This window comes from Physeter macrocephalus, chromosome 11 (genome assembly GCF_002837175.3).
Source record: "Physeter macrocephalus isolate SW-GA chromosome 11, ASM283717v5, whole genome shotgun sequence".
Lineage (NCBI taxonomy): Eukaryota > Metazoa > Chordata > Mammalia > Artiodactyla > Physeteridae > Physeter > Physeter macrocephalus.
This window is the reverse complement of record NC_041224.1, coordinates 182,206,689-182,218,515: the sequence shown is the minus strand read 5'-3', so window position 1 is coordinate 182,218,515 and position 11,827 is coordinate 182,206,689. Positions and strand designations below refer to the sequence as shown.

Genomic DNA, 11,827 nt, shown 5'->3' with positions numbered 1-11,827 from the left:
AGGCGATGGCTGGAAATTACTGGGAGCATCTTCAGAGGTCTCAAATTCCACCAGCAGGAGCTTTTAGGCTGCTTCAGTCTTCAAACATTATGCTGGCACCAAAAGGTACTTCTGAGAGGGGGGAATACTTCTGAAATTGAAGACTGTTCAATTCAATACTAGTTCTCTACTGTTACCAGATAACGCAGGGAGAAATGGAGAAACCTGAGTCACTCTGAAAGCACATTTCTTGCCTTGAGAGGATCCTAACAGGGTCAAAGAGCTCCACAATTTGACAAGACCACTGTTGCATATTCTCAAGATGGCTGACAAGGTCTTCTCTTCGTAGGTTAGAATGTCCAAGAGTAAAGCAGCATCAACCTCTCCAAACAGGTCCTTCAAGGCTGAAATAAGCAGCTGTTTGAACTGTGCAGCATTCAGTCCAATGCCATGATCTTGAAATTCTAGGTGGACTTTCATGCAGTGGTGCTGAGGGATTCTTGTAAACGATTCTTTCATATGCGGCAGCTGGGGCTGGCATCTTTTCCAATGCTGATCACACCTGGGGGCCGGGCGCATGCACTCTGCACACGTGACCCGTTCGGTCCTCTCAGCCGCCCTCTGCGACTGAGACTGTGTTGCAGAGAGGGCCGGGGAGGTTCGCGGCCCAGCCTCGCCTTCAGCCCTTGGCGTCCGCGGCCGGAGCAGTAGGTACCTCTGACCGCTCCTCTTCGTGGAATTTTACAAAATTGAATTGCATTTAGGGAGAAGGGACATGTTTAGGTTGTCACGGAGCCTCAGCACCTCCTTACTCAGGTATGTTATGTCCTTGGGTAAGTGCTTAGCCGTTTCTCTGGCGAAAGTCATTAATGCCCTTTGGCCAGTTGATTCCTAGATAAGCTCCTAGCTGCTTTTCTGAATAACACTGTTTTTCTTATTTTCAAATTGAAACACTGCAGGTGTTTCAACACTATTGATTCTGTGTGCTGATCTTGTATCAGTCAACTTTCCAGAACTGTTACTGGTTCTAACAGCTTGTATGCTCTCTTGTATTGTCCATTTGAACAACAATGCCATCTGCAAATGGTAGTTGTGTTTCTTTCAACCCATTCCTAGCTTCACGTCTTGTTGCATTGCCCAGTGCCTCAAGGATAATAGCAGCTACCTTTCTTCTTGGTTTTAGAGGTAATATTTCTAGCATTTAAGAATGATGTGTGTACAGCAGCGAAGTCCAGTAACCTTTCTGCAGTGATGGAAATGTTCTATAGCTGCACTCTCTAATGTGGTAACCAGTAGCCAGCAGTTGAAATATGGCCGGTGCTACTGCAGAAGTGAATTATACATTTTAATGGATTAATCAATAGCCAAATGTAGGCTAATACATTGGATAGTGCAGATCTGTAGATTTTTAGTAGGTGCCCTATAACAGGTTAAAGTTCCTGTTTATTTCTATATCCCTAAGAATGTCTCTTAAATTTCATCAAATGCTTTTTCTGGATAGATCATATGATTTTTCCTTTCACTCTGAATGTGATAAAAATAATAAATAGTCTAATGTTAAGTAAATCACCCACACACTCTTGAGATAATTCCTATTTCATGAAATGCTTTTGCAATTTTATACCTTGTAGGGATTCTTTGCGGGGACGGGGCAACATTTTCTTTAGGATTTTCACATCTATGTCCATGAGGTCAACCCTACCCTTGTGCTGCCTCTAGGAGTTTTGATGACTCTACTGCCCTCATAAAATTGACAGCTTTGCCTCTTTTTAAACACCTTTTCAATCTCTGGAACACGTCATACGAGACGGGGTTTATTTCTTGAACATTTGGTAAAATTCACAAATAAAACCATCTGGTGCTCTTTGGGGAAGAGAGGAGGTTTTGATGTAACTGGTCTCTACACATTTTCTATTTTACTAAGTCAATTACTAAGTAATTCATATTTTTTCTAGAAAAGCATCATACTTATTTTTCATATTTATTGACGTTGTTTAGTGTTCTTCGACTTTGTCACTTCGTTCCAAAATTGTTTGTGTGTGCTTTCTCTTTTGATCGCTTTTGCCAAAGTTTGCTACGTTATTAGTCTTTCCAAGCAGTTGACTTCTGGCTTTTGTTAATATTTCATAATGTTTTCTTATTTCATTAAGCTTGCTCTGTTACCACCATTCCTCTATTTTTTTCTAAGATTTGCCCTGTTCTTTACATAACTTGAGTTGGATGATCCTGTGATTGAAGGCTCAGTCTCTCTTTCTCTAACACTTGCACTTAAAGAGGCATCTCAGTGTTCAGAATCGACACCCGCGCTCAACACCAACGTGGGTTTTTGACAGCACATGGCGGTCCACTATCCTCCTCACAGGGGCAGCCTCCCTGCCACTCCGGGGTTCCCTAACCCCAGGGAGGGTGGTCCCAAGCCCCCCACCTAGTGCCCCGGTTTCACAAGCCCCCCACCGACGTGCTTCTGAGGCCCCCCAGGCACCTCCCTGGCTCCGCCCTGGCCCGGGTCCCTCTTCATCCAGATGAGTCCCACCTGGGGACTTCCCCTTCCTTGGAGCACGCACACACAGCAGAGAACTGTTTCTACTCTGTCTTTCCGTGTTTGGTGGCCTCTTCAAAGCAGCTGGTCTCGCTCTGTCTGAGTGTCGACGGACAGTATGCCCGCCCCTTCCTGCAGCATCTCACTAGGATGTCCAGCCACAGGTCATCCTCGGTGGGGGGAGGAGCCGCTATGATTGGGGCATCACCTTAAAGACGGGTGTGAAAGACGCCGCTGCCCTTGGGAAGGGGATGCCCCCGAGTGGGTGTGAGAGGGGCCCTGACACACACTTCAGTCCTCAGGGTCCTTGGTTCTTGCTGTGCGGGAAGAGCTGGGCCTACAGGACTGAGGGACTCAGGGGACAACCGCGCACTTGCAAAGCAGAGACTGAGGCGTGCCCGCGGAAGTCAGCTGTAAGGGTCAGCAGAGCTGCGGCGCCGCCCACAGCCCAGGGAAACCAGACACCCAGCTGGGCTGCAATCTGGCTGAAGGCAGCCGCCCTCAGAGCCACCTCCCGCCACCAGGTGGGTCCCAGGAGGTGGGGCCGAGACACCTGGGGCTGGGGCTTCCGTGTGCTCTCAGGTCGATGGGCGCCTGGGCCGCAGCGCAATGCCCGCCCCTGCCTGCAAGGCGGGCAGGCCTCCCGGGGCTGGTCCTCGGCAGGCCAAGGAGCTGGACAGAGTCTGGAGGAAAAGGGAGGTGCCAGCAGGGTGGTGGGGCAAGGAGGGAGGGAAGAGGAAGGGAGCGGGGAGGTGGCACCCTGGGGGAGCGTTGGCCACGTCCTCTCTGGGGCTGACCTGAAGAGGCAGACTCTTAGGGGGACCTGGCAGCACGGGGTGCTGGGCCTGGGCCCTGGAGGGCAGGGGTCACATCGAGCACGGGGTCAGGGCCAGGGGTGAACGGACACAGGCCCTGGGGCAGAAGGCGGGCATGGGGGACAGGGACAGGAAGATGAGCAGAGCACCCTGGGAACGGGAGAGCAGGGGCAGCAGGGACCTCCCCTGGGGGGCGTCATTCAACAGGCCCAAGGGAGCATGCACTCCCCGAGCACGCAGGGGCACGGGCTCTGCTGTGGGGGCAGGCTATGCTGGGACACCGAGGTCAGGGAAGGCGCGCTGTGGGGGGAGGAGGAGCCACCGCATCCCAACACCCCTGGATTTTGTGAGTTACGAAACAAGTGACATTTCAGAAAGTTCACGGAAAGCTGGTTTTGCAGGTGTTTTTATACACAGGCCCGCAGGGCATTCCCACTGACAGGAAGGTCTCACGATTAATGCCCCCCAGGGGCCGGGGGGGGCCAGTCTGCCCAGCCCGCCCCCCAGTCGCCCCACAGTGGAGGGAGCTGAGGGTCCCCCAAGGCCCCGCTCCCCGCTGCTGCCCCAGGAAACCTGGCCAGCACCTGCGCCCAGCCCCAGAAAAAAGACCTCAGCCCACCCAGCTTCGGGGCCTGGGTTCCAAGTGGTGGGGGCAGGGCGGGGGGGGCGGTGGGGCGGGGGGAGACAAGGCTGCAAAGAGCACAAAGCCTCCGATTCCTCTTTGGGAGACTGACCACCCCCACGTCCCCGCGTGTGGGACGCAAACCAGAGACGAGCCCACGCCCTGCTGCCCCGGGGCACTGGTGTCCCAGAGGAGCAGGGCGGTGCCTCCTTTAAACCAAATTCCCCGAGCTTCATTCAGCTGCGGGAGGGGAAGGCAGCGGGCAGGTGGCGGGCGGGGACTGGCTCCCCGAGGGCGGAACGCCACAAAGTCCCCGGGGCCCCACGTGGGCCAGGAGCAGGGGAAGGGCAGTCCCCACCGGGGGACTCAGCAGGCCTTGGGGTCTGGAGACGGCTCCCCACCTAAGCAGGACCCCGGCGGGTGGGCCCGAGCCCCTCCCTGGATCCCCGCCTGGAGTCCAGCCCGGCGGCGTGAGGGTCAGCGCTGGTGAGCCCCGAGGCGTCCGGCTCTAACTTTTCCCCACCCTGGGAGAGTGTAACTGCTACAGCCATGTCTGGGGGAACAGTCTGGCAATGCTACCTCTCTCCTTTCCTATTGCAGTAAAATGTACACAACATGAGATTGACCACCTTCAGGGAACCAGTCCAGGGGCATCAGGCACATTCACACGGTTGTGCCACCATCACCACGTTCCGTAACTCTTTTCATTTTGTAAAACTAAAACTCGGTCCCCATTCAACACTCACTCCCCTCCCGTCCCCCAGCCCGCGGCCCCACCATCCTACCTCCTGTCTATGAAGCCCGAGCGCTCTAGGGACCTCACGCGCGTGGATCACACGCGTACGAGTGGATCACACGCGATCTGTCCTTCTGCGACTGGCCCATGTCATCAGCACGGCCCCCCACGATGCAGCCTGTGTCAGGGCGCCTTCGTTTTCAAGGCTGGGGCAGCGTCGCCATGGGGACTGAGCGCATTTGCTTGTCCACGCCCTCGCCAGCGCCCTAGGGCTGCTGCCCCCTGTCTCAGCTCAAGTGGATTGTGCTGCTAGGAACACAGGGGGTGGGCGGGGAATATCTCCTGGAGACCCTGCTTTCAATTCCTTCAGGATACTCACCGAGACGTGGGATTGCTGGGTCTGGGGGCAGTTCAATCCACCGTTTTACACAGAAGATGCACCATTTTACATTCCCACCAACAGCACACAAGGCTTGGTTTTAACTTCTGATTAAAAACCTTGGCTAAAGGACTTCGCTGGCGGTCCAGCGGTTAAGACTCCACTCTTCCAATGCAGGGGACACTGGTTCCGTTGCTGGTCGGGGAACTAAGATGCCACATGCCACAAGGTGCGGCCAAGAAGAGAAAACAAAAACAAGCAAACGAAAACCTTTGCTAAGAGGGGCTCTTCCTCAACAGGGCCCCCCGACCCTAAGGGAGAGCAAGGCTGTCTCACCCAACTGCTCCAAGCCCGCCAGGGGCGCGGGGGCCGCACAGCGGGACCTCACCCCTGCCTCGCTCGCTCTCCTTGGGACAGAGGCGACAGGACCAGTCAGAAGCAAAGACATCGAGGAGGGGACTGTCCCCGCCTGGGCCCGCCTGCCGCGGAGGGAGGCTCTGCGTGCTCTGGCAGGGCAGCGACCTTCCCGCATGGCCCGCGGAGGGCACCTCTTGGCCGCCCCGTGGACAGAGTGGACAGAGCACAGGGCCAAGGGCAGCAGGAGAACCGGTGGGGGGGGGGGCTCCTTCCTGAAGTAGCGCCAAGACAGCCCTCTCCCCACACGCTGCGCCTGTCACTGCGATCCTGGGGCTCCCACAGCATCTCTTCTGCCATCTCTGTCCACCTCTCTTTCTGCTCTGCTCCCCGCGACAGCTGCTCAGCTTGCACTTGGCTCCTGTGCCGAGCCCGTCCGCGTCTGCCGACTAGCTGGGCGTTCCGGAACGTTCTTTCCCCAGAGCCTGCCGTCCCCGCTCCACGGGTGCAGGGCTGTGCTGCCGTCGATGCTTCCTGCTCACCGTGACTGGTGGACCTGGATGATGGCGTCTGCTCGCATCCAGAGCGGGGACGAGGAGGGCTCCGGGCTCCGGCCTGGTGTCTGTGCCTCCGTCCTTTGGAGTATCTGAGGTCTGGGCCTGTCCTTGGCTTTCCCTGCAGTGGGCCCGACCCGGTGGTCGTGGGCTCCTGCGTCCTCCTGGACCTCCTGCCGGCCTTCCTCCTCTGGGTCCTCCTCCCAGGTCTCTGGCCGTTCCTGGTCTTGCTGTGGCTTCAGAAGGAGGCAGGAGCGCCTGACTGCATGCCAACCACCATCTTTGCCACCTTTGCTCTTCTTGACATTTTCACTCTAAAATGAAGAGTTCCAGCCCAACGTGCAGTCCTTTCCAAAGCACAGCCGGTTCCCTCCTGACTGCCCAGGGGCCGATCCCAGGCCCCCCGCCCTGGGCTCTACCATCTCCTGGAAGCCCCTCAGCCTCCTCTCCACCTGACCAGCCCCCCGGGAGGACCCTGCACTGTCCTGTGGCCGCCAGCGGTGTGGAGGCGCCTTGCAGAAAGAGCCCAGGGACCGGCTCTGTCCAGCCTCCGGGAAGGCCCTAGAGACCTCCCGCGCTCCCAGCACAGGGCCCCGCACTTGGGGCCCGGCCGCCCAACATCAGGGAGGCCCGTGCCCCGCCTCGCCTCGCCGCGCCCCGCCGCGCCCCGCGCCGCTGGTGCTCCGGTGGGAAGCGTCTGTCCCAGCTCACCGCGCACCCCCTTACGCAGGGCCGAGCTCCGCGAGGATGGGACCAGGTCCGGCGCCTGGGACGGCACCCGGTGCTCCCGAGTCCTCGGAGGAAGGGGGCCAGGTGTGCCCAGCCCAGCGGCTCCCCCAGCCCCGCAAGACACTAACTCTTCCTGAGACCGGAAACGTGGACGTTACCGCAAGCAAACTCAGAGACGGGACAATGGACGCGGGAAGAGAGCCGCGGTGCCAACGGCAGACAAAGGACTAATGTCCCAAGTACAAAGGCGCCTACAGAAGAGCAGCAAAAAGACAATCAACCCACAGAAATGTGGGCGACGGCGCGAAGAGGCGACTCACAGGAGCGCAGACCCATAACCCACCACGCCCTCGGGCTCCAGAGCCTTCCAGGGCCTGCGGGTCACTGCCCGCCGCCCGCCGCCCGCCGCCCTGGCTTTTATGAGGAAAAGTTCGAGCTCCACAGAAAGTTACAGCGAGAACTCAGCAAACACCCCACCACCACCAACCAGGGAGCCCCTCCCCATGGGCACCTGGGATTTGGGGGCGAGCCGGCTGAGAGCAAGCTGGGGCATCAGGACGCTAAGCGAGGGGCCGTCGCCCACGGCGCCCTGTCCTCCCTGCTGTCGGCGGCACGGGCCGAGCGCTATCGCCTGCCTGGCTGGTCTCCTCGGATCTAGAACCGTCCCTGGCCCCCTCCTTAAAACTTTTCCCTGCTGTAGTAAAACACGTACAACGTAAAATCGACCATTTTAACCATGCTCAAGCGTACACACCAGTGGCATTCAGCACACTCACGATGTTGAGCAACCATCGCCTCTAACCGCAGGACAGCTTCATCAGCCCACAGAGGCCCCGCCCCGGCGGGTCCCTCCCGGCGGCCCTGCCCGGGCTGATGTTCGGTACAAGGGGATCACACGTGTGGCTCCTCCGAGGGGCGCCACGTCCCGGGTTCACCCACCTGCCAGGTGTCGGGACAGCACTCAGCCCTCTGGGCAGCCGCCGTGAACACGCGTGTGCAGGCGTGGCTCCAGCCCCTGTTCCTCTTCTGCAAGAGTGATGTGCTGGCGGTGTGGAGACGTGGCCGGGACTTTTGAGGGGCTGCAGACCGCCGCCCAGAGCGGCCGCCCCACTGCAGTCCCGCCAGCAGCGCTCAGCTTGGGCGCAGGGCAACCACACGGGCCACGAGGGGCTGGCTGGGCCCAGACCCCAGCACAGCGCGCAGCCCGCGAAGCGCAAGGAGAGCGCCCGCCGGGTTTCCCGGGGCCGGGCTGGCCCTCCGAGGAGGACGCTGACTCCCCCGTTTTCCTCCCGGCACCCAGGACGTCAGCGGTTAAACCGGGGCCACGTGCGGGGCTGCCTCTGTGGCCCCACATGCGCTGGGTGTTCTGTGGGAGGGAGAGCTAAGGGGCCTTCTGTCTCCAGGAGCTGACCCGGTCTGCACAGTCCTGCGTCTACCCCGGTGGGAGCGGGGGCCCTCCGGCGGCAGGTGGCCACGCGGCCCCCGCGCCCAGCTTGCCCCCCGGGACGGGCCGGCCCACACGCGGCACCCTGGGGGCTCAGGCTCCAGGCCCACGCAGCTTGGCCACGGCAGGGCCGCAGGGCGAGGCTGGGGCACCTGGAGGCCTGGAGGGTTCTCAGGGGCAGAGCCTGCTGGCGGCCAAGGGCTCCAGTTCCACCCGCATCCCGAGCGCTGGTCACCTTCCTCCGGCAGCCTGAGGCGGCTGCCAGCTCTCACTGGCCCAGCTCAGCTTTCTCTGGTGATCGAGCCTTATCTGGACATGGCTGCTTCCTGTTAATCAGGAGAGAAGGTCAGAGGTGCCTTCTCAGCTTCCCTGCCAGCGGTGTGGGGCTGGGATGGCCCTGCAGGAAACAAGGGACAGTCAGGCACCCCAACACCAAGGCCGGGACCCCTGGAAGGGGTCACTGTGAGCCCACCTTCCTGCCCCAGCAGAGACTAACCTGCGACGGGGGCCAGGGCAAGGGGAGGAGGGGGCAGAAGAGCCAGTTCCTCCGAGGTAGTGGTGGGTGTTGAGTCGGAGGCCAGCATGGCCACACGCTGGACGAGCCAGCCGGTGGGCGGGCCAGGCCAGGCACGGGTGCCCGGGAGAGGCCACATGGGCCCAGGCGCCTGCAGAGAGCACCCTGTGTCCACCGCGGGGAGGGCCCCGAGGAGGCTGGGCAGACAACACTGGGACACGCGCATAACCTCAACACAGGGCCCGGGACCCAGAGAGCTCCGGCCAGCCGGCCACGAGGCTGTTATACATGGGAGCCGTCAGCCATCCCAGGACCCGGGCCTGGCCATCAGGACCTCCTTCCTCGGGCCTGCTGGGCCTCTGTCCCCCGCCTCAGTGACCAGAGGCCCCGGACACGCGGGAACACCTCACTAGCCACTGGAGGGGAGCCCCGCACTGTCCTGGTCGCGAGGGAGACGGGGTCCCCTGGCGGGAAAGAGCCCCTGCCCAGCGCTTTCCTGCGGGTAGGGCCCTTCCTCGGCAAGGGGCTTCATTTGGGTGGGCGGCACGGCCAGCACAGGGAAGCCGGGTGCAGAGGATGGCCGCGGGCCACAAGCACCTCGGTTGGGCCGCATGCCCTCCTGCACAGCCTGCCGGCTGGACCGCACCACAGGGGACTTCAGGGACCAAGCAGTGGCCCCACTCAGCCTTGCTCCAGGGGGGAAGCTGCGGTCCAGGTGACTCACAGCCGGGACAGCAAGGGCCCAGCTGGCCGCAAGCCCTGCGGTCTGCCTGGACGGAGTGAAAGCGATGGCCTTCCTCCTGCTTCTTTGACAAAATCTACCCATCTCCTGCCCCACTCCCAACTTCCCATGGGGCGGGGGGGGGGAGGGGGAGGGCACACTCGGGGGTGGCCCTCCCTGCCCCACCCCCAACTCCCCATGGGGGGGGGGGGGGGAGGGGGAGGGCACACTCGGGGGTGGCCCTGGAAGGAGGTGCCCCGTTCCCCAGCTCCTTTAACATTCAGCTTTCCCAAGGGCTCAGAGAGATTACTCTGGCCTCACCCCAGCCCGGCCTGTCCAGGCGCATCCCCAGGCCACACCAGCAAGGAGCCAGAGGCTTCTCTCTGGGGACCCCGAGCCCCCAGGCTCCCCGTCCAGGCAGCACAGTCCAGGGACAGGCGCCCACGAGGGCTGGCGGAGCGGGGCCCACGGTGACGGGAGAGCACCTGGGCCGCATGCGCTGACAAGCAGGGCCGCCGTGGGACACCGTGACGGGGCAGCCTCTGGTGGCCCCGCAGTGGGCAGGCTCACGGAAGGAAAAGAGCACGCCCTGCCGGCTGTGGAGTGTGGCCGTCTGGGGGCGTTCGGTGGCTCCAGGGCTCTCTCGACAACAGGGTGTCGAGAGAGCCAGAGCAGTCAGGGCGGGCGAGGTGGGACATGCGCCTCTGGTGTCTTACAGCAGGTGGTCTACAAGGACCCGACAAGCGCCGGGTCCCAGGCTGTGGGCATGCTCCACTGCAGGCCCACTGCCCACAGGCACCAGGTCTGGGGAGGGCACGGAGGGCAGCAGCTACATGCACCCTGGAAGTGTCTGTGAGGGGGGCAGGGTGCGTCGTGCCCCTGAAAACACTGGGGGCACAGCGGGGGCTACAGGCTATTGTTTCCCCCAAATCCATATGTTGAAGCCCTAAGCCCCAATGTGATGTTATCAGGAGGAGGGACTTCTAGGAGGTGATGAGGTCAGGAGGGTGGAGCCCTCATGAATGGGGTTAGTGCCCTTGTAAAAGGGACCCCAGGGAGCTCCCTCACCCCTTCCCCCCGTGAGGACACAGGGAGACACCATCTATGAACCAGGACGCAGCCCTCACCAGACACCGGACCTGCTGGCACCGAGACTTTGGACTTCCAGCCCTCAGAACTGTGAGAACTAAATGCTGTTTAAGCTGCACGCCTGTGGCACTCTGCTACCCGCCTGAGCTGACAGTAGGGATGGGGCCTGAGCCTTCTCGGAGGGTTTCTGCTCTGCCCCAGACAGGGCGCGTCTAGGACTGAACTTCTCACTTAGGAATCAAGACCCGCTCCTTGGCAGCGGGTCACAGGAGCTGCTGTTCAGCAGGAGACTGAGCTCTCAGCACCCGCGCCCAGGGGCTGGAGCCCCCAAGAGGAGCCCTGGACACTGGACCAAGAGCTCCACCTGCACCTCCTCCAGTTTGTGCCACGTGGCTCCCTGCAGAGATGCCTCCCCGGGGAAGCCCGGGAGGCCCTGGGGGCCGAGCAACCCCATCATCTGAGGGCCGGGCGCAGTGCCCACCGGGCTTCACCGCGGCCGGGAAAGGGTCGGCACAGCCGGGGCTTCTGTTCAGGGGCTCCTGTGTGCCCTGGGGGGCTGTCCGCGTGGCCCAACCACAGAGCTGAGGGTGGCCCCTCATGGTCAGAGCTGGCACTGGACGCTGCCGGGCGCGGCTTTCGCCAGGAAGGGCGACTGGAGACAGGAGGGGAAGTAGGACATCCGACCAGGCCCCAGATGAGACTTCCTCCAAAACGAGCTGGGCAGACACTGAGTCCCAAGGAGGATGAAGTAAAAATGTGATAATAAACACACCCAGACATGCCAAATCCAAAGAAAAACACTTCCTAGCAACCAGAAAACACACGCCGCCCACAGGGGAACCACTGGCAGGCTTACCGCAAACTCGTCAAAACCACTAGAGGCCAGGGGACAGAGCCCCAGCGGCCCCTCCGTCGCCAGGGTGCGAGGACCGAGCGGGCGCCTGGGTGGAGCGGAAGGCGTGTGGAGGCTGGCCCCCGTGTGAGGAGGCGTCTGGGACCGGGGGCCGGGAGAGGGGTGCAGAGCCCCACTCGGTAAGGTCCTCACTGGCTTGCGAGGGAGGGAGGTATGCTGGTTTCCCATCAATGCTGGGAATTCTCACTTTTCAAGCACACGATAAAGGAACTTGAAAACAGATTTCCTGGAGGGGGTAATAAAGAAAACTCAATCAGGGCTTCCCTGGAGGCACAGCGATTGAGAGTCTGCCCGCCGATGCAGGGGACGCGGGTTCGTGCCCCGGTCCGGGAAGATCCCACGTGCCGCGGAGCGGCTGGGCCCGTGAGCCACGGCCGCTGAGCCTGCGCGTCCGGAGCCTGTGCTCCGCAACGGGAGAGGCCACAACAGTGAGAGGCCC

General features: G+C 60.9%; 1 protein-coding gene and 1 pseudogene across 5 annotated transcripts in view; both read right to left on the bottom strand.

Annotated features, from left to right (window-relative positions):
• The window catches only part of PACS2 (phosphofurin acidic cluster sorting protein 2), a 63,693-nt gene that overhangs the window by 37,931 nt on the left and 13,935 nt on the right, over nucleotides 1–11,827 (bottom strand). The gene's annotated exons all lie outside the window — the stretch shown is intronic.
• On the bottom strand, nucleotides 8–611 carry LOC102980181 (ribonuclease P protein subunit p14-like; annotated as a pseudogene).